The following is a 22,703-nucleotide window of genomic DNA, read 5'->3' as shown; positions in this document are numbered from 1 at the left end:
GGAACTGAAATTAAAAGGGAACCTGGCCCCACCCCCCCAGGTGTTTCTATGTATAACAGCCACCTAGTACAGCAGTACTGCTGCATTTGTACAAGGTGGCTGACTTTTTCTCCTTGCCCACGTGGAACTCAACACGTACAAAATGTGTCTCATTGAGACCATTCCACTGTCCCTGAGGTGTGACTTTCCTTTGTAATGATACGCAGCACCCCCCTTGGTAGCGTTTCCCGTCTTTTGTCATCATGGTTAGCTGGCTGCGCCTGTGCATCCGCCCTGCTAGAAACAACGCCCCTCGTTGTCATATTTATTTTGTCAGCGAGGGTGTGGTTTATGGGCACGAGCAGTGCATATGTTCGCCTGTCTTAACTCATCTCCTTCCGCCTTCTTCAGACTGTGCGGCCTCCTGGCCGTGGTAGGCGATAAGGGATCAGCTGAGGCCGCCCAGTCTGGAGCAGGTGTAAGGACATGTGTAAGCGGCAAACCTATTTACTGCACAAGGCCACGAATCCCAGCCACGCAGTGTGATTTTTTGAAAACACACTGTGGGTCTGGGATTCATGTCCATCGCTAACCGCAACGGCCGACATGAAATGAGGTCAGAAGACAGGAAGCGCTCACAGCGCATGGCCAAGGGATCACAATAGCGCAGACTCCTGTACAGCAAATAACAACGCTCAGGAATCTGCGCCCAGTACCTAGGTGCAAATTTTGACACCTGTGCTGCGTCTCGTTAAAAAGACAAGTCACGCCTCCACAACTGTTTGACAGTATAATGGGCTAAATAGTGTACGTGTTTTAGTCAGCGTGTGCAAGGAGCAAAACAAATAGAGCAACCTTTTACTTGTGCAGCATTAATGCTGCACAAGGTGTGGCTCTTGTACCTTGCAACACCTGAGGGGGGGGTTAAAGGTAACCTTTGAAATTGGTTCAACTAGGCTTCGGCCTACACTCTGCTCCTCTACTCCTCCTGCTGACCCTGGGCTCAAACACCGCTAGTTTTTGCCCGGAAATGCTAGCTGCACAGAGAAAAACACCAGCCAATGTGTTAGTGGGGTTCAGCACCGCCAGCTGTTCCCCTGCTGTGTAGTCGGCAACGTGTCCAGCACAAGCCACGCTGGCACAACCGACCAAAAGCTGCCACCAGTGCAGGCTTCGGCCTACACTTTGCTCCTCTCCTCCTCCTGCTGACCCTGGGCTCAAACAACGCCAGTTTCTGCCCGGACATGCTAGCTGCACAGAGAAAAACACCAGCCAATGTGTTAGTGGGGTTCAGCACCGCCTGCTGTTCCCCCGCTGTGTAGCCGGCATCGTGTCCAGCACAAGCCACGCTGGCACAACCGACCAAAAGCTGCCACCAGTGCAGGCTTCGGCCTACACTTTGCTCCTCTCCTCCTCCTCCTGCTGACCCTGGGCTCTAACACCGCTAGTTTTTGCCCGGACATGCAATCTGCACAGAGAAAAACACCAGTCAATGTGTCAGTGGGGTTCAGCAACGCCAGCTGTTCCCCTGCTGTGTAGCTTGCAACGTGACCTGCAAACGCCACGCAGGCACATGAACTGAAATTGAAGGGAGCCTGCCCCCCACCCACAGGTGTTTCTATGTATATCAGCCACCTTGTACAGCAGTACTGCTGCATTTGTACGAGGTGGCTGACTTTTTCTCCTTGCCCACGTGGAACTCAACACGTACAAAATGTGTCTCATTAGAGACCATTACAATGTCCCTGAGGTGTGACTTTCCTTTGTAATGACACGCAGCACCACCCTTGTTAGCGCTGCCCGTCTTTTGACATCATTGGTTAGCTGGCTGCGCCTGTGCATCTCCCCTGCTCGAAACAACGGCCCTCGGTGTCTTATTTTTTTGGACAGCGAGGGTGTGATTGATGGGCATGTGCAGTGCATATGTTTGCCTGTGTTCACTCATCTCCTTCCGCCTTCTTCAGACTGGGTGTCCTCATGGCCGCGGCAGGCGATAAGGGATCAGATGAGGCCGCCCAGTCTGAAGCAGGTGTAAGGACATGTGTGAGCGGCAAACATATTTAGTGCACCAGGGCACGAATCCCAGCACCGCAGTGTGATTTTTTAAAAACACACTGTGGGTCTGGGATTCATGTCCATCGCTAACCGCAACGGCCGACATGAAATGAGGTCAGAAGACAGGAAGCGCTCACAGCGCATGGCCAAGGGATCACAATAGCGCAGACTCCTGTACAGCAAATAACAACGCTCAGGAATCTGCGCCCAGTACCTAGGTGCAAATTTTGACACCTGTGCTGCGTCTCGTTAAAAAGACAAGTCACGCCTCCACAACTGTTTGACAGTATAATGGGCTAAATAGTGTACGTGTTTTAGTCAGCGTGTGCAAGGAGCAAAACAAATAGAGCAACCTTTTACTTGTGCAGCATTAATGCTGCACAAGGTGTGGCTCTTGTACCTTGCAACACCTGAGGGGGGGGTTAAAGGTAACCTTTGAAATTGGTTCAACTAGGCTTCGGCCTACACTCTGCTCCTCTACTCCTCCTGCTGACCCTGGGCTCAAACACCGCTAGTTTTTGCCCGGAAATGCTAGCTGCACAGAGAAAAACACCAGCCAATGTGTTAGTGGGGTTCAGCACCGCCAGCTGTTCCCCTGCTGTGTAGTCGGCAACGTGTCCAGCACAAGCCACGCTGGCACAACCGACCAAAAGCTGCCACCAGTGCAGGCTTCGGCCTACACTTTGCTCCTCTCCTCCTCCTGCTGACCCTGGGCTCAAACAACGCCAGTTTCTGCCCGGACATGCTAGCTGCACAGAGAAAAACACCAGCCAATGTGTTAGTGGGGTTCAGCACCGCCTGCTGTTCCCCCGCTGTGTAGCCGGCATCGTGTCCAGCACAAGCCACGCTGGCACAACCGACCAAAAGCTGCCACCAGTGCAGGCTTCGGCCTACACTTTGCTCCTCTCCTCCTCCTGCTGACCCTGGGCTCAAACAACGCCAGTTTCTGCCCGGACATGCTAGCTGCACAGAGAAAAACACCAGCCAATGTGTTAGTGGGGTTCAGCAACGCCAGCTGTTCCCCTGCTGTGTAGCTTGCAACGTGACCTGCAAACGCCACGCAGGCACATGAACTGAAATTGAAGGGAGCCTGCCCCCCACCCACAGGTGTTTCTATGTATATCAGCCACCTTGTACAGCAGTACTGCTGCATTTGTACGAGGTGGCTGACTTTTTCTCCTTGCCCACGTGGAACTCAACACGTACAAAATGTGTCTCATTAGAGACCATTACAATGTCCCTGAGGTGTGACTTTCCTTTGTAATGACACGCAGCACCCCCATTGTTAGCGCTGCCCGTCTCCTGACATCATTGGTTGGCTGGCTGTGCCTGTGCGTCCCCCCTGCCCGACACAACGCCCCCCGTTGTCTCATATATTTTGACTGCGAGGGTGTGATTGATGGGCACGAGCAGTGCATATGTTCCCCTGTTTTCACTCCCCTCCTTCCGCCTTCTTCTGACTGTGCGGCCTCATGGCCGCGGCATGCGATAAGGGATCAGCTGAGGCCGCCCAGTCTGAAGCAGGTGTAAGGACATGTGTGAGCGGCGAACATATTTACTGCACAAGGCCACGAATCCCAGCACCGCAGTGTGACTTTAGGAAAAGCCACTGTGGGTCTGGGATTTATGGCCATCGTTAACCGCACCGGCCAACATGAAATGAGGTCATGAGACGGCCTGCACTAACAGGGTATTGCCAAGGGATAACACAAGAGCGCAGACTCCTGTACAGCAAATAACAACGCTCAGGAATCTGCGCCCAGTACCTAGGTGCAAATTTTGACACCTGTGCTGCGTCTCGTTAAAAAGACAAGTCACGCCTCCACAACTGTTTGACAGTATAATGGGCTAAATAGTGTACGTGTTTAATTCAGCGTGTGCAAGGAGCAAAATTAAATAGAGCAACCTTTGACTTGTGCATCATTAATGCTGTTCAAGGTGTGGCTCTTGTACCTTGCAACACCTGAGGGGGGGGTTAAAGGTAACCTTTGAAATTGGTTCAACTAGGCTTCGGCCTACACTCTGCTCCTCTACTCCTCCTGCTGACCCTGGGCTCAAACACCGCTAGTTTTTGCCCGGAAATGCTAGCTGCACAGAGAAAAACACCAGCCAATGTGTTAGTGGGGTTCAGCACCGCCAGCTGTTCCCCTGCTGTGTAGTCGGCAACGTGTCCAGCACAAGCCACGCTGGCACAACAGAACAAAAGCTGCCACCAGTGCAGGCTTCGGCCTACACTTTGCTCCTCTCCTCCTCCTGCTGACCCTGGGCTCAAACAACGCCAGTTTCTGCCCGGACATGCTAGCTGCACAGAGAAAAACACCAGCCAATGTGTTAGTGTGGTTCAGCACCGCCAGCTGTTCCCCCGCTGTGTAGCCGGCATCGTGTCCAGCACAAGCCACGCTGGCACAACCGACCAAAAGCTGCCACCAGTGCAGGCTTCGGCCTACACTTTGCTCCTCTCCTCCTCCTCCTGCTGACCCTGGGCTCTAACACCGCTAGTTTTTGCCCGGACATGCAATCTGCACAGAGAAAAACACCAGTCAATGTGTCAGTGGGGTTCAGCAACGCCAGCTGTTCCCCTGCTGTGTAGCTTGCAACGTGACCTGCAAACGCCACGCAGGCACATGAACTGAAATTGAAGGGAGCCTGGCCACCACCCCCAGGTGTTTCTATGTATAACAGCCACCTTGTACAGCAGTACTGCTGCATTTGTACAAGGTGGCTGACGTTTTCTCCTTGCCCACGTGGAACTCAACACGTACAAAATGTGTCTCTTTGAGACCATTCCACTGTCCCTGAGGTGTGACTTTCCTTTCTAATGATACGCAGCACCCCCCTTGGTAGCGCTTCCCGTCTTCTGACATCATTGGTTGGCTACTTGCGCCTGTTCGTCCGCCCTGCCTGAATAAAATGCTCCTCGTTGTCTTAATTATTTTGACTGCGAGGGTGTGATTGATGGGCACGAGCAGTGCATATCTTCGCCTGTCTTAACTCATCTCCTTCCGCCTTCTTCAGACTGTGCAGCCTCATGGCCGCGGCATGCGAGAAGGGATCAGCAGAGGCCGCCCAGTCTGAAGCAGGTGTAAGGACGTGTGTGAGCGGCCAAAATATTTACTGCTCAAGGCCACGAATCCCAGCACCGCAGTGTGGCTTTATGAAAAGACACTGTGGGTCTGGGATTTATGGCCATCGTTAACCGCACCGGCCAACATGAAATGAGGTCATAAGATGGGCAGCGCTAACAGGGCATTGCCAAGGGATAACACAAGAGCGCAGACTCCTGTACAGCAAATAACAACGCTCAGGAAGCTGCGCCAAGCACCAAGGCGTTATTTTGGACACCTGTGCTGCGTCTCATCAAAAAACCAAGTCACGCATCCACTACAGTTTTACTGTAGAATGGGGTAAATTGTGTATGTCTTTCATTCAGCGTGTGCAAGTAGACAAATTAATAGAGCAACCTTTCACTTGTGCAGCATTAATACTGCACAAGGTGTGTCTCTTGTACTTTGTAACACCTGAGGGGGGGGTTAAAGGTTTCCTTTGAAATTGGTTCAACTAGGCTTCGGCCTACACTCTGCTCCTCTCCTCCTCCTCCTGCTTCAACACGGGCTCTAACATCGCAAGTTTTTGCCCGCAAGTGCTAGCTGCACAGATAAAAACACACGCCATTGTGTTAGTGGGGTTCAGCAACGCCAGCTGTTCCCCCAGTGTGTAGCCGGCAAAGTGTCCTGCAAACGCAACGCAGACACAAAGCTGCCTCCAGTGCAGGCTTCGGCCTACACTCATCTCCCCCTGCTTACCCTTTGCTCCAACACCGCTAGTTGGGGCTCTAGGAAGACAATCTTTAATAGGCAAGGCAACGCATCCGGGTTCCAGCACCGCCAGCTGGTTCTCGGCAGTGTTCTTGTCACAGGTACTCCCTCGTGCCAAGCCTGGTTTCAGCACCGTCAGCTGTTTCCGGGTTGTGTCAACTTCACTGAGACGCCTATGCTTGCCCCGTCGTGGGGCGGTCGAGTTAGCCAACTCCAGGGTGCCTCCAGTTTAGGAGCTTCCTATGTGGGCTGCGTGAACTGGTAGTCAAGGCTGGTTCTGTAGTGCCAGTAGGCCCAGCTCCCCCTGTAGGACTGTTGGGGTTCGGTAACTGCGGCTGCCTCGCGGCCTAGCTGTTCTCTCCTCTCCTGTGGGCCTTGGGGTCCACCACCTGGTTTCAGCACCGTCAGCTGGTTCCGGGCCGAGCCTTTGGCTTAGGTGCCTCCTCCTGGGTATCCGAGTTCCGCCAACGCCAGGCGGTCCTTGGTAGTGCTTTTAAGCGCGGGCACCTACAGCTTAGTAACCGGGTTCCAGCACCGTCAGCTGGTCCTCGGTCGTGCCATTGGCTCTTGCACACTGGGGCAACGCATCCGAGTTCCAGCACCGCCAGCTGGTTCTCGGCAGTGTTCTTGTCACAGGTACTCCCTCGTGCCAAGCCTGGTTTCAGCACCGTCAGCTGTTTCCGGGTTGTGTCAACTTCACTGAGACGCCTATGCTTGCCCCGTCGTGGGGCGGTCGAGTTAGCCAACTCCAGGGTGCCTCCAGTTTAGGAGCTTCCTATGTGGGCTGCGTGAACTGGTAGTCAAGGCTGGTTCTGTAGTGCCAGTAGGCCCAGCTCCCCCTGTAGGACTGTTGGGGTTCGGTAACTGCGGCTGCCTCGCGGCCTAGCTGTTCTCTCCTCTCCTGTGGGCCTTGGGGTCCACCACCTGGTTCCAGCACCGTCAGCTGGTTCCGGGCCGAGCCTTTGGCTTAGGTGCCTCCTCCTGGGTATCCGAGTTCCGCCAACGCCAGGCGGTCCTTGGTAGTGCTTTTAAGCGCGGGCACCTACAGCTTAGTAACCGGGTTCCAGCACCGTCAGCTGGTCCTCGGTCGTGCCATTGGCTCTTGCACACTGGGGCAACGCATCCGAGTTCCAGCACCGCCAGCTGGTTCTCGGCAGTGTTCTTGTCACAGGTACTCCCTCGTGCCAAGCCTGGTTTCAGCACCGTCAGCTGTTTCCGGGTTGTGTCAACTTCACTGAGACGCCTATGCTTGCCCCGTCGTGGGGCGGTCGAGTTAGCCAACTCCAGGGTGCCTCCAGTTTAGGAGCTTCCTATGTGGGCTGCGTGAACTGGTAGTCAAGGCTGGTTCTGTAGTGCCAGTAGGCCCAGCTCCCCCTGTAGGACTGTTGGGGTTCGGTAACTGCGGCTGCCTCGCGGCCTAGCTGTTCTCTCCTCTCCTGTGGGCCTTGGGGTCCACCACCTGGTTCCAGCACCGTCAGCTGGTTCCGGGCCGAGCCTTTGGCTAAGGTGCCTCCTCCTGGGTATCCGAGTTCCGCCAACGCCAGGCGGTCCTTGGTAGTGCTTTTAAGCGCGGGCACCTACAGCTTAGTAACCGGGTTCCAGCACCGTCAGCTGGTCCTCGGTCGTGCCATTGGCTCTTGCACACTGGGGCAACGCATCCGAGTTCCAGCACCGCCAGCTGGTTCTCGGCAGTGTTCTTGTCACAGGTACTCCCTCGTGCCAAGCCTGGTTTCAGCACCGTCAGCTGTTTCCGGGTTGTGTCAACTTCACTGAGACGCCTATGCTTGCCCCGTCGTGGGGCGGTCGAGTTAGCCAACTCCAGGGTGCCTCCAGTTTAGGAGCTTCCTATGTGGGCTGCGTGAACTGGTAGTCAAGGCTGGTTCTGTAGTGCCAGTAGGCCCAGCTCCCCCTGTAGGACTGTTGGGGTTCGGTAACTGCGGCTGCCTCGCGGCCTAGCTGTTCTCTCCTCTCCTGTGGGCCTTGGGGTCCACCACCTGGTTCCAGCACCGTCAGCTGGTTCCGGGCCGAGCCTTTGGCTAAGGTGCCTCCTCCTGGGTATCCGAGTTCCGCCAACGCCAGGCGGTCCTTGGTAGTGCTTTTAAGCGCGGGCACCTACAGCTTAGTAACCGGGTTCCAGCACCGTCAGCTGGTCCTCGGTCGTGCCATTGGCTCTTGCACACTGGGGCAACGCATCCGGGTTCCAGCACCGCCAGCTGGTTCTCGGCAGTGTTCTTGTCACAGGTACTCCCTCGTGCCAAGCCTGGTTTCAGCACCGTCAGCTGTTTCCGGGTTGTGTCAACTTCACTGAGACGCCTATGCTTGCCCCGTCGTGGGGCGGTCGAGTTAGCCAACTCCAGGGTGCCTCCAGTTTTGGAGCTTCCTATGTGGGCTGCGTGAACTGGTAGTCAAGGCTGGTTCTGTAGTGCCAGTAGGCCCAGCTCCCCCTGTAGGACTGTTGGGGTTCGGTAACTGCGGCTGCCTCGCGGCCTAGCTGTTCTCTCCTCTCCTGTGGGCCTTGGGGTCCACCACCTGGTTCCAGCACCGTCAGCTGGTTCCGGGCCGAGCCTTTGGCTAAGGTGCCTCCTCCTGGGTATCCGAGTTCCGCCAACGCCAGGCGGTCCTTGGTAGTGCTTTTAAGCGCGGGCACCTACAGCTTAGTAACCGGGTTCCAGCACCGTCAGCTGGTCCTCGGTCGTGCCATTGGCTCTTGCACACTGGGGCAACGCATCCGGGTTCCAGCACCGCCAGCTGGTTCTCGGCAGTGTTCTTGTCACAGGTACTCCCTCGTGCCAAGCCTGGTTTCAGCACCGTCAGCTGTTTCCGGGTTGTGTCAACTTCACTGAGACGCCTATGCTTGCCCCGTCGTGGGGCGGTCGAGTTAGCCAACTCCAGGGTGCCTCCAGTTTAGGAGCTTCCTATGTGGGCTGCGTGAACTGGTAGTCAAGGCTGGTTCTGTAGTGCCAGTAGGCCCAGCTCCCCCTGTAGGACTGTTGGGGTTCGGTAACTGCGGCTGCCTCGCGGCCTAGCTGTTCTCTCCTCTCCTGTGGGCCTTGGGGTCCACCACCTGGTTCCAGCACCGTCAGCTGGTTCCGGGCCGAGCCTTTGGCTAAGGTGCCTCCTCCTGGGTATCCGAGTTCCGCCAACGCCAGGCGGTCCTTGGTAGTGCTTTTAAGCGCGGGCACCTACAGCTTAGTAACCGGGTTCCAGCACCGTCAGCTGGTCCTCGGTCGTGCCATTGGCTCTTGCACACTGGGGCAACGCATCCGGGTTCCAGCACCGCCAGCTGGTTCTCGGCAGTGTTCTTGTCACAGGTACTCCCTCGTGCCAAGCCTGGTTTCAGCACCGTCAGCTGTTTCCGGGTTGTGTCAACTTCACTGAGACGCCTATGCTTGCCCCGTCGTGGGGCGGTCGAGTTAGCCAACTCCAGGGTGCCTCCAGTTTAGGAGCTTCCTATGTGGGCTGCGTGAACTGGTAGTCAAGGCTGGTTCTGTAGTGCCAGTAGGCCCAGCTCCCCCTGTAGGACTGTTGGGGTTCGGTAACTGCGGCTGCCTCGCGGCCTAGCTGTTCTCTCCTCTCCTGTGGGCCTTCGGGTCCACCACCTGGTTCCAGCACCGTCAGCTGGTTCCGGGCCGAGCCTTTGGCTTAGGTGCCTCCTCCTGGGTATCCGAGTTCCGCCAACGCCAGGCGGTCCTTGGTAGTGCTTTTAAGCGCGGGCACCTACAGCTTAGTAACCGGGTTCCAGCACCGTCAGCTGGTCCTCGGTCGTGCCATTGGCTCTTGCACACTGGGGCAACGCATCCGGGTTCCAGCACCGCCAGCTGGTTCTCGGCAGTGTTCTTGTCACAGGTACTCCCTCGTGCCAAGCCTGGTTTCAGCACCGTCAGCTGTTTCCGGGTTGTGTCAACTTCACTGAGACGCCTATGCTTGCCCCGTCGTGGGGCGGTCGAGTTAGCCAACTCCAGGGTGCCTCCAGTTTAGGAGCTTCCTATGTGGGCTGCGTGAACTGGTAGTCAAGGCTGGTTCTGTAGTGCCAGTAGGCCCAGCTCCCCCTGTAGGACTGTTGGGGTTCGGTAACTGCGGCTGCCTCGCGGCCTAGCTGTTCTCTCCTCTCCTGTGGGCCTTGGGGTCCACCACCTGGTTCCAGCACCGTCAGCTGGTTCCGGGCCGAGCCTTTGGCTAAGGTGCCTCCTCCTGGGTATCCGAGTTCCGCCAACGCCAGGCGGTCCTTGGTAGTGCTTTTAAGCGCGGGCACCTACAGCTTAGTAACCGGGTTCCAGCACCGTCAGCTGGTCCTCGGTCGTGCCATTGGCTCTTGCACACTGGGGCAACGCATCCGGGTTCCAGCACCGCCAGCTGGTTCTCGGCAGTGTTCTTGTCACAGGTACTCCCTCGTGCCAAGCCTGGTTTCAGCACCGTCAGCTGTTTCCGGGTTGTGTCAACTTCACTGAGACGCCTATGCTTGCCCCGTCGTGGGGCGGTCGAGTTAGCCAACTCCAGGGTGCCTCCAGTTTAGGAGCTTCCTATGTGGGCTGCGTGAACTGGTAGTCAAGGCTGGTTCTGTAGTGCCAGTAGGCCCAGCTCCCCCTGTAGGACTGTTGGGGTTCGGTAACTGCGGCTGCCTCGCGGCCTAGCTGTTCTCTCCTCTCCTGTGGGCCTTGGGGTCCACCACCTGGTTCCAGCACCGTCAGCTGGTTCCGGGCCGAGCCTTTGGCTAAGGTGCCTCCTCCTGGGTATCCGAGTTCCGCCAACGCCAGGCGGTCCTTGGTAGTGCTTTTAAGCGCGGGCACCTACAGCTTAGTAACCGGGTTCCAGCACCGTCAGCTGGTCCTCGGTCGTGCCATTGGCTCTTGCACACTGGGGCAACGCATCCGGGTTCCAGCACCGCCAGCTGGTTCTCGGCAGTGTTCTTGTCACAGGTACTCCCTCGTGCCAAGCCTGGTTTCAGCACCGTCAGCTGTTTCCGGGTTGTGTCAACTTCACTGAGACGCCTATGCTTGCCCCGTCGTGGGGCGGTCGAGTTAGCCAACTCCAGGGTGCCTCCAGTTTAGGAGCTTCCTATGTGGGCTGCGTGAACTGGTAGTCAAGGCTGGTTCTGTAGTGCCAGTAGGCCCAGCTCCCCCTGTAGGACTGTTGGGGTTCGGTAACTGCGGCTGCCTCGCGGCCTAGCTGTTCTCTCCTCTCCTGTGGGCCTTGTGGTCCACCACCTGGTTCCAGCACCGTCAGCTGGTTCCGGGCCGAGCCTTTGGCTAAGGTGCCTCCTCCTGGGTATCCGAGTTCCGCCAACGCCAGGCGGTCCTTGGTAGTGCTTTTAAGCGCGGGCACCTACAGCTTAGTAACCGGGTTCCAGCACCGTCAGCTGGTCCTCGGTCGTGCCATTGGCTCTTGCACACTGGGGCAACGCATCCGGGTTCCAGCACCGCCAGCTGGTTCTCGGCAGTGTTCTTGTCACAGGTACTCCCTCGTGCCAAGCCTGGTTTCAGCACCGTCAGCTGTTTCCGGGTTGTGTCAACTTCACTGAGACGCCTATGCTTGCCCCGTCGTGGGGCGGTCGAGTTAGCCAACTCCAGGGTGCCTCCAGTTTAGGAGCTTCCTATGTGGGCTGCGTGAACTGGTAGTCAAGGCTGGTTCTGTAGTGCCAGTAGGCCCAGCTCCCCCTGTAGGACTGTTGGGGTTCGGTAACTGCGGCTGCCTCGCGGCCTAGCTGTTCTCTCCTCTCCTGTGGGCCTTCGGGTCCACCACCTGGTTCCAGCACCGTCAGCTGGTTCCGGGCCGAGCCTTTGGCTTAGGTGCCTCCTCCTGGGTATCCGAGTTCCGCCAACGCCAGGCGGTCCTTGGTAGTGCTTTTAAGCGCGGGCACCTACAGCTTAGTAACCGGGTTCCAGCACCGTCAGCTGGTCCTCGGTCGTGCCATTGGCTCTTGCACACTGGGGCAACGCATCCGGGTTCCAGCACCGCCAGCTGGTTCTCGGCAGTGTTCTTGTCACAGGTACTCCCTCGTGCCAAGCCTGGTTTCAGCACCGTCAGCTGTTTCCGGGTTGTGTCAACTTCACTGAGACGCCTATGCTTGCCCCGTCGTGGGGCGGTCGAGTTAGCCAACTCCAGGGTGCCTCCAGTTTAGGAGCTTCCTATGTGGGCTGCGTGAACTGGTAGTCAAGGCTGGTTCTGTAGTGCCAGTAGGCCCAGCTCCCCCTGTAGGACAGTTGGGGTTCGGTAACTGCGGCTGCCTCGCGGCCTAGCTGTTCTCTCCTCTCCTGTGGGCCTTCGGGTCCACCACCTGGTTCCAGCACCGTCAGCTGGTTCTCGGCAGTGTCTTTTGCTCTTGTACCTTCTGCTCCCCATCCTGGTTCCAGTACCGTCAGCTGGTTCCGGGCAGAGCCTTTGGCTTAGGTGCCTCCTTCTGGGTATCCAAGTTCCACCAATGTCAGGTGGTCCTTGGTAGTGCTTTCAGGCACGGGTACCTCCTGCTTAGTAACCGGGTTCCAGTAACGTCAGCTGGTCCTTGGTAGTTCCATTGGCTCTTGGACATTCGGCTACCCATCCGGGTTCCAGTACCGTCAGCTGGTTCTCGGCAGTGTCTTTTGCTCTTGTACCTTCTGCTCCCCATCCTGGTTCCAGTAACGTCATCTGGTTCCGGGCAGAGCCTTTGGCTTAGGTGCCTCCTTCTGGGTATCCGAGTTCCGCCAACGTCAGGCGGTCCTTGGTAGTGCTTTTTAGCACGGGTACCTCCTGCTTAGTAACCGGGTTCCAGTAACGTCAGCTGGTCCTCGGTAGTTCCATAGGCTCTTGAACCTTCGGGTAGCCATCCGAGTTCCAGTTCCATCAGCTGGTTCTTGGCATTTTCTCAGCCTTCTTGTACCTTCTGCTACATTTCCAAGTTGAAGACCCTAACGTCGACAACCCGGAAGACCACCCCGATGACGACGACCCGGAAGACCACCCCGATGACGACGACGACGACGACGGCGGAGACGACGACGGCTGAGACGACGACGGCGGAGATGACGACACTGGAGACGAAGACCCTGGAGACGACAACATGGAAGACCGAGAAGCAGAAGAACAAGAGGCTGCAGAACAAAGAGCAGAAGAACATTAAGCATAAGACTTAATATCAGAGCAAAAGATATTATCTAAATTATATGCAGAAGAAGACTAAGCAGTGTATGGGGGTGAGTCCGTTCCTCCTCGTGGTGCCCCTGGATAAAGCCTGATGCTGCAGGCCAAACTGAACGCGGACAAATGTAACTTTTGTGACTGGCAGAACGGAAGGTGTAATCTTCCAACTTTTATAGATAACAACTACGGGAATGCCTGTCACAAATGAGAATATGATGAAGAAGTAGAATAGGAAGAATAATAACAGTGGAATAAAAAGAATATGTAGAATAGGAAGAATAATAATAGTTGAAGAAAATGAATATGAAGAATGTAATAAAAAAAAAAATAGGTAGAAGATGAAGAAGAAGATGAATAAGGTGAAGAAGTTGATGTCAAGGATGCTGATGATGATGAAGATGAAAGTGTGGGAAAAGAAAAAAAAAAAAAAGAAAAAAAAGAAGGGGAAGGGCGTGGAATAGTGAAACATCAATATCTGACAAAATAAAAAAAATTTACATACTCAATATCTTTTTCAATCCGAACTTCTTTTAAAAAAAAAAAAAAAAACATGCTATTCTATTTGATTGGACTAATCCTCATTGCCTTTAATGTCTCCGCCACCTCCCCCATACATCCTACATTATTCTTAGTTGTTTTCCTTCAGGTAGAATGAACCTACAAGGAAAGAAAGGGTTTATTTTAATTCCGATATTTTGGTCCCATTGACTTGCATTGGGATCGGGTATCGGTATCGGCGATATCCGATATTTTTTGAATATCGGCCGATCCAAACCGATACCGATACTTTCCGATATCGGAAGGTATCGCTCAACACTAATCACCAACCAATGACGTCCCCGATGTGCTCAATGGAGACGCTGCAGCCATGGGAGCAGGTTCAGACTGTGCAGGCTGCTCACTGTTTCACCAGCAACATGTGGCCTGGAGGTATCGTGTGGAAAAATTGCTAGTAAAACACTTTGGATAAATGGCCGAACCACTGATTCCATCAACAAATCAATGTAGTGCTGAGATGTTATTGCACCTGGCATTAAGACTTTAAGGGTCCAACTACCAAACATTATGCCACCCCAGGATCGATGTCACGTTCCCTTATAAATACCTAAAAACATATTTTAAAAAATCATTATAATATCCCTGGTGCCTTGTGTAGAACTTATAATATCCCTGTTATCAAGTGAGATACTTATAAATGGCTGATAGGATAATTATAATATCCATGGTGTCTAGCAAAATACTTATAATATCAAGGCATCTAATGGGGTCCTTATAATATCCCTGGTGTCTAGTGGAGTCCTTGTAATATTTAATCCTACAAAAAAAACAACAGAGCAAAAGGTAAATAAAAATTATAGAAAAAAAATCAAACATATAGCCTATAATATACGAAAATATAATAGAATACATGATTGTTAAAAAATAGATTACTTTATTAATCACAAAAATAAATCTAAAAATAGAAAGAAATCCTTAATGCCTCAATGCAGCCTAAAAAAATCCACACATGAAAACAAAAGAGATTAAAAAATGACACAACCTGTAGTTGTATATATACAGTGGCAAGTAAAAGTTTAGGCACCCCTGGCCCGTTTTTTTTTCTGCAGCATGGGCACTGCTGATAGTGTTTTCCATAGGTTTACATGGTACTGTAAGTGCATGGAAAGCTGCTGCGGACCCACAGCTGCAGATCCGCTGCGGATCCGCAGCATAATCCGCAACGTGTGCACATAGCCTAAAAGTTTAGGCACCCTTGGAGATTTGTGTGCTCAGATAACTTTGACCAAGGTTTCAGACCTTAATTAGCCTGTTAGGCTTAAGGCTTGTAAACTATCATCGTTAGGAAAGGCCAGGTGATGCAAATTTCCCAGCTTTATAAAAATCCAGCCTCCTCTAACTTTGTGCCAAAAACAGAAACAAAGGGTTTTTCGAAGCAGCTGTCTAGCACTCTGAAAATGAAAATGGTGGAGGCCCACAAAGTATGAGAAGGCTATAAGAAGATAGTAAAGTGTTTTCAAGTTGCCCTTTCCTCAGTATGTAATTAAGAAATGGCAGTTATCAGGAACAATGGAGGTCAAGGTAAGGTCTGGAAGACCAAGCAAAATTTCAGTGAAAGCTGCTCATAGGATTGCTAGAGAGGCAAATCAGAACCCTGCTTGACTGTATAAAGACCTTCAGAAAGATTTAGCAGACTGTGTTAGTTGTGGTACATTGTTCTACTGTTCAAAGACACCTGCACAAATACGGCCTTCGTGGAAGAGTCATCAGAAGAAAACCTCTCCTGCATCCTCACCATAAAATTCAGCATCAGAGGTGTGCAAAAGAACATCTAAACAAGTTTGATGCATTTTGGAAACAAGTCCTGTGGACCGATGAGATTAAAATAGAACTCTGTGGCCAGAATGATCAAAGGTTTGTGTGGAGAAAAAGGGCACAGAATTTCAGGAAAAGAACACCTTGCCAAATATTAAGCATGGGGGTGGATCATTCATGCTTTAGGGTTGTGCTGCAGCCAATGGCTTGGGGAACATTTCATGGGTAGAGGGAAGAATGGATTCAATGAAATTTCAACAAATTCTTGATGCAAACATAACTCCATCTGTAAAAAAGCTGAAGGTGAAAAGAGGAAGAGGATGGCTTCAATAATGGATAATGATCCCAAACACACTCTAAAATCCACAATAAATTACCTCAAAAGGCGCGAGCTGAAGGTTTTACAATGGCCCTCACAGTCCGCTGATCTGAACATCATTGAAAATCTAAACCTCAAAATAGCAGAGTGTGGAAGATGACCCAGGAATCTCACAGAACTGGAAGAATGGCTGAAAATCCTTCAAACAAAAACATACAAAATGCATTTACAACCAGTGATACATTCAAAAGGGTGCTACTAGGTACTAACCATGCAGGGTGCGCAAACTTTTACGTCAGCGTATTTTCTTTTTTGTAATTTTTTTAAATGTAAAAAATGAAAAAATATATGTATTTTTTTGCCTAAATACAAATGAAATGTGTCGTCTTTAACTTTAGGGCTTTTAGAGATCATTTAATCTTCAACTTGCTTAAGGCTAGGATCACATTGCATTAATGGCTATGCACTGACGGCATCCGTTACATAGCGGCACTAACGCTATGTAACTGATGCGTTAGTGCACCCATTGACTACCAATATGTAGTGCATCGCTAACGCATGTCATAATCTGCATGCGTTAGCGACGTGCCGTCATTCTGTGACGGACCCTCGGACGGGGTCTGCAGCGTTTCGGGGTCTGTCACCGATAGCACAGATGGAGCATCTGCGCTAGCGCGATCGCATAACGTGATCTTTAAAAGGCACTTGCGTTGCACAGTTCGTTTAACGCATGTGTTGAACTAACTGCCCTAGCACAATGTGAACCCTGCCTAATTGTTCACAATAACAGTCATTTTGACCAGGGGTGCCCAAACTTTTTCATGCCGCTTTAGTTGTATCTAGTACCAGCAATAGACTAAAAGCAATACAAAAATAATAAATTAGTATAAGAACATAATATGAGATGAAGCATGAATAATCACTAGCCAAAAACAATTAATGGTCTAATCATAACACAATTCTAGGAAGTGTTTCCTGATGACATGATGATGATAGATATAAACTCTCTAGTGCAAAATCCTCAACACGTGTTTTGCAACCTTCATCAGAGCTCATTGTAATATTCTTGGTGTCTAGTAAAATATTTGTAATATCCATTGTGTCTAGTGGTGTCCTAATAACATCCCTGTTATCTAGGGAAATACTGATAATATCCCTGAAGGCTAGTAAAAAAACCATATAATATTCTGGCATCTAGTAGGGTCTTTCTAATATACCTGGGATCTAGTAACATAATAATATCCCTGTTATCTACTGGGGTTTTTATAATATCCCTGGTGTCTCATGGGATCCTTATAACATCCCTGATGTCTAGTGGGATCCTTATAACATCACCAGTGTCTCATGGGATCCTTATAACATCCTTAATGTCTAGTGTGACCCTTATAACATCCCTGGTGTTTAGTAGGATTCTTATAATATCCCTGGTGTTTATTGGGATTCTTCCAATATCCCTGGTATTGAGTGGGATTCTTATAACATCCCTGATGTCTAGTGAGATCCTTATAACATCCCTGGTGTTTAGTGGGATTCTTATACAGTAATATCCCTGGTGTTTAGTTGGATTCTTATAACATCCCTGGTGTTTAGTTGGATTCTTATAACATCCCTGGTGTTTAGTGGGGGTACTGATAAATCCCTGTTGCCTAGTGGGATCCTTATAACATCCCTGGATTTTAGTGGGATCCTTATAACATCCCTGGAGTTTAGTGGGATCCTTATAACATCCCTGGAGTTTAGTGGGATCCTTATAACATTCCTGGTGTTTAGTTGGATTCTTATAACATTCCTGGTGTTTAGTTGGATTCTTATAACATTACTGGTGTTTAGTTGGATTCTTATAACATTCCTGGTGTTTAGTTGGATTTTTATAACATTCCTGGTGTTTAGTGGGATTCTTCCAATATCCCTGGTGTTTAGTGGGATTCTTATAACATCCCTGGAGTTTAGTGGGATCCTTATAACATTCCTGGTGTTTAGTTGGATTCTTATAACATTCCTGGTGTTTAGTTGGACTCTTATAACATTACTGGTGTTTAGTTGGATTCTTATAACATTCCTGGAGTTTAGTTGGATTTTTATAACATTCCTGGTGTTTAGTGGGATTCTTCCAATATCCCTGGTGTTTAGTTGGATTCTTATAACATTCCTGGTGTTTAGTGGGATTCTTATAACATCCCTGGGGTTTAGTTGGATTCTTATAACATCCTTGGGGTTTAGTTGGATTCTTATAACATTCCTGGTGTTTAGTTGGATTTTTATAACATTACTGGTGTTTAGTTGGATTCTTATAACATCCCTGGGGTTTAGTTGGATTCTTATAACATTCCTGGTGTTTAGTTGGATTCTTATAACATCCCTGGGGTTTAGTTGGATTCTTATAACATTCCTGGTGTTTAGTTGGATTTTTATAACATTACTGGTGTTTAGTGGGATCCTTATAACATTCCTGGTGTTTAGTTGGATTCTTATAACATTCCTGGAGTTTAGTTGGATTTTTATAACATTCCTGGTGTTTAGTGGGATTCTTCCAATATCCCTGGTGTTTAGTTGGATTCTTATAACATTCCTGGTGTTTAGTTGGATTCTTATAACATCCCTGGGGTTTAGTTGGATTCTTATAACATTCCTGGTGTTTAGTGGGATTCTTCCAATATCCCTGGTGTTTAGTTGGATTCTTATAACATTCCTGGTGTTTAGTTGGATTCTTATAACATCCCTGGGGTTTAGTTGGATTCTTATAACATCCCTGGGGTTTAGTTGGATTCTTATAACATTCCTGGTGTTTAGTTGGATTTTTATAACATTCCTGGTGTTTAGTTGGATTCTTATAACATCCCTGGGGTTTAGTTGGATTCTTATAACATTCCTGGTGTTTAGTTGGATTCTTATAACATTCCTGGAGTTTAGTTGGATTTTTATAACATTCCTGGTGTTTAGTTGGATTCTTATAACATTCCTGGTGTTTAGTAGGATTCTTATAACATCCCTGGAGTTTAGTGGGATTCTTATAACATCCCTGGTGTTTAGTGGGATTCTTCCAATATCCCTGGTGTTTAGTTGGATTCTTATAACATTCCTGGTGTTTAGTGGGATTCTTATAACATCCCTGGAGTTTAGTGGGATCCTTATAACATTCCTGGTGTTTAGTTGGATTCTTATAACATTCCTGGAGTTTAGTTGGATTTTTATAACATTCCTGGTGTTTAGTGGGATTCTTCCAATATCCCTGGTGTTTAGTGGGATTCTTATAACATCCCTGGTGTTTAGTTGGATTCTTATAACATTCCTGGTGTTTAGTTGGATTCTTATAACATTCCTGGAGTTTAGTTGGATTTTTATAACATTCCTGGAGTTTAGTGGGATTCTTATAACATCCCTGGAGTTTAGTGGGATTTTTATAACATTCCTGGTGTTTAGTGGGATTCTTCCAATATCCCTTGTGTTTAGTGGGATTCTTATAACATCCCTGGTGTTTAGTTGGATTCTTATAACATTCCTGGTGTTTAGTTGGATTCTTATAACATTCCTGGAGTTTAGTTGGATTTTTATAACATTCCTGGTGTTTAGTGGGATTCTTCCAATATCCCTGGTGTTTAGTTGGATTCTTATAACATTCCTGGTGTTTAGTTGGATTCTTATAACATCCCTGGGGTTTAGTTGGATTCTTATAACATTCCTGGTGTTTAGTGGGATTCTTCCAATATCCCTGGTGTTTAGTTGGATTCTTATAACATTCCTGGTGTTTAGTTGGATTCTTATAACATCCCTGGGGTTTAGTTGGATTCTTATAACATCCCTGGGGTTTAGTTGGATTCTTATAACATTCCTGGTGTTTAGTTGGATTTTTATAACATTACTGGTGTTTAGTTGGATTCTTATAACATCCCTGGGGTTTAGTTGGATTCTTATAACATTCCTGGTGTTTAGTTGGATTCTTATAACATTCCTGGAGTTTAGTTGGATTTTTATAACATTCCTGGTGTTTAGTTGGATTTTTATAACATTCCTGGTGTTTAGTGGGATTCTTCCAATATCCCTGGTGTTTAGTTGGATTCTTATAACATTCCTGGTGTTTAGTTGGATTCTTATAACATCCCTGGGGTTTAGTTGGATTCTTATAACATTCCTGGTGTTTAGTGGGATTCTTCCAATATCCCTGGTGTTTAGTTGGATTCTTATAACATTCCTGGTGTTTAGTTGGATTCTTATAACATCCCTGGGGTTTAGTTGGATTCTTATAACATCCCTGGGGTTTAGTTGGATTCTTATAACATTCCTGGTGTTTAGTTGGATTTTTATAACATTACTGGTGTTTAGTTGGATTCTTATAACATCCCTGGGGTTTAGTTGGATTCTTATAACATTCCTGGTGTTTAGTTGGATTCTTATAACATTCCTGGAGTTTAGTTGGATTTTTATAACATTCCTGGTGTTTAGTTGGATTCTTATAACATTCCTGGTGTTTAGTAGGATTCTTATAACATCCCTGGAGTTTAGTGGGATTCTTATAACATCCCTGGTGTTTAGTGGGATTCTTCCAATATCCCTGGTGTTTAGTTGGATTCTTATAACATTCCTGGTGTTTAGTGGGATTCTTATAACATCCCTGGAGTTTAGTGGGATCCTTATAACATTCCTTGTGTTTAGTTGGATTCTTATAACATTCCTGGAGTTTAGTTGGATTTTTATAACATTCCTGGTGTTTAGTGGGATTCTTCCAATATCCCTGGTGTTTAGTGGGATTCTTATAACATCCCTGGTGTTTAGTTGGATTCTTATAACATTCCTGGTGTTTAGTTGGATTCTTATAACATTCCTGGAGTTTAGTTGGATTTTTATAACATTCCTGGAGTTTAGTGGGATTCTTATAACATCCCTGGAGTTTAGTGGGATTTTTATAACATTCCTGGTGTTTAGTGGGATTCTTCCAATATCCCTGGTGTTTAGTGGGATTCTTATAACATCCCTGGTGTTTAGTTGGATTCTTATAACATTCCTGGTGTTTAGTGGGTTACTGATAAATCCCTGGTGTCTAGTGGGATCCTCATAACATCCATAATGTATCTAAGGTTACTTATAACGTCCCTGGTAACAAGTACAATAACTAGAATAGCTCTAGTAATTAGTGAAATACTAATAATTATCTGGAGCAGGGTCACATATAACTCAGCTTTTCAATGTATCCGCTGCACTCTTAGTGCTTGTTTATATAGTTATTATAACTTTATTTATTTAGCGCCAACACATTCCACAGCACTTTTCCTTATGGTCAGACTGGTGGAGACTGGTACTGGTAGAGAAGTTTTGGGGTTGACATGTGTTGCGCATATTGACAGCGCTGTTTATTCTCTCTCATATTTAGAGGATATCAACACATTCAAAGGCATTTTTTATTTAAATGCATGCATTTTGGGCTAAAAATCAATTTTGCAATTGGGTTTCATTAAAAATGTTGCCTTCTCTTAGCTTCTGGGTTCTTATAGCTATAGGTTGCTGCAAATGAGTTAACAGAACATCTGTCAGTGAGCTCCTTCAGCCAGGAGACTATTATAACTCTTTTCTTCCTTTGTCTGAGTTGTTCTTATTTATTGCCATAAAGTTCAGCTCAACTTTCCTGTAGTCATAAGTTACCAGAGAAGAAAGAAGCTGGATTCTCAGTTAACTCTTTATGCAGCCATCAATAGATGGTGACAGATTCCCTTTAATGGGGTTGTTGGAGGAAAATACGCCGTGCTGACCACCTTCCCCATAAACATGAAATGGTTGTCAGATGAACGATGGTGCCACTATACTGGCGGTCTCTCCCACACACAGGAGCACTTGCTCTGCCGGGCTCTTCTGTGTTTTTTATGAGAAAGCCTCTGCCAGACCTGTGTGGCGGCAGCTTATTTTAGGAAGAACAAAAGGATCGGCAGTCAGAAATCTGATATACCGGGTCCTCAGCTCCGCGACAGTCAATTGTCCGTGGCCATCGTACACATTAGAGTGTTGGCTGAATCTATCCTTATCGGTGGGTTCGGCCATCATTAGTCTATCGTGTGCCGGGGCTTTACACTCCTAGAAGTAACTAATGGAAAAAGTCTGAATGTGATTTTAATAGACGAATGCAAAGACCCCCGAGGCCCATCATGTCTGCAGACAATCACTACTGTCATTTCCTTTATGCTTCCATCATTGTGTTAGTATTTGATGATTGAATTAGCGCTATATTTACAGATAGCACAACCTAAATAACGAGGCGCACATACAACGCTACATGGAGAAAAGCAAAGGGCGCACCTCTTAATCACTATATATTTCATTCAGTCCCATCACCCCCAGTGTATAACATCCGGCCCCTCACCCCCAGTGTATAACATCTGGCCCCTCACCCCCAGTGTATAACATCTGGCCCCTCACCCCCAGTGTATAACATCTGGCCCCTCACCCCCAGTGTATAACATCTGGCCCCTCACCCCCCAGTGTATAACATCTGGCCCCTCACCCCCAGTGTATAACATCCGGCCCCTCACCCCAGTGTATAACATCCGGCCCCTCACCCCCAGTGTATAACATCCGCCCCCTCACCCCCAGTGTACAACATCCGGCCCCTCACCCCCCAGTGTACTGTATAACATCCGGCCCCTCACCCCCAGTGTATAACATCCGGCCCCTCACCCCCAGTGTATAACATCCGGCCCCTCACCCCCAGTGTATAACATCCGGCCCCTTGCCCCAGTGTATAAGATCCGGCCCCTCACCCCCCAGTGTATAGCATCTGGCCCCTCACCCCCAGTGTGTAACATCCAGCCCCCAATCACCACCCAGTGTGTAACATCCGGCTCCTCACCCCCCAGTGTATAACATCCGGCCCCTCACCCCCCAGTGTATAACATCCGGCCCCTCACCCCCAGTGTATAACATCCGGCCCCTCACCCCCCAGTGTATAACATCCGGCCCCTCACCCCCAGTGTATAACACCAAGCCCCTCACTCCAGTGTATAACATCCGGATCATCACCCCAGTGTATAACACCAAGCCCCTCACTCCAGTGTATAACATCCGGCCCCTCACCTCCAGTGTGTAACATCCGGCCCATCACCCCCAGTGTATAACATCCAGCC

The sequence above is a fragment of the Ranitomeya imitator genome, chromosome 2 (assembly GCF_032444005.1).
Source record: "Ranitomeya imitator isolate aRanImi1 chromosome 2, aRanImi1.pri, whole genome shotgun sequence".
Taxonomy (NCBI): Eukaryota; Metazoa; Chordata; class Amphibia; order Anura; family Dendrobatidae; genus Ranitomeya; species Ranitomeya imitator.
The sequence above is the reverse complement of the archived record's forward strand: the minus strand, read 5'-3'. Positions refer to the sequence as shown.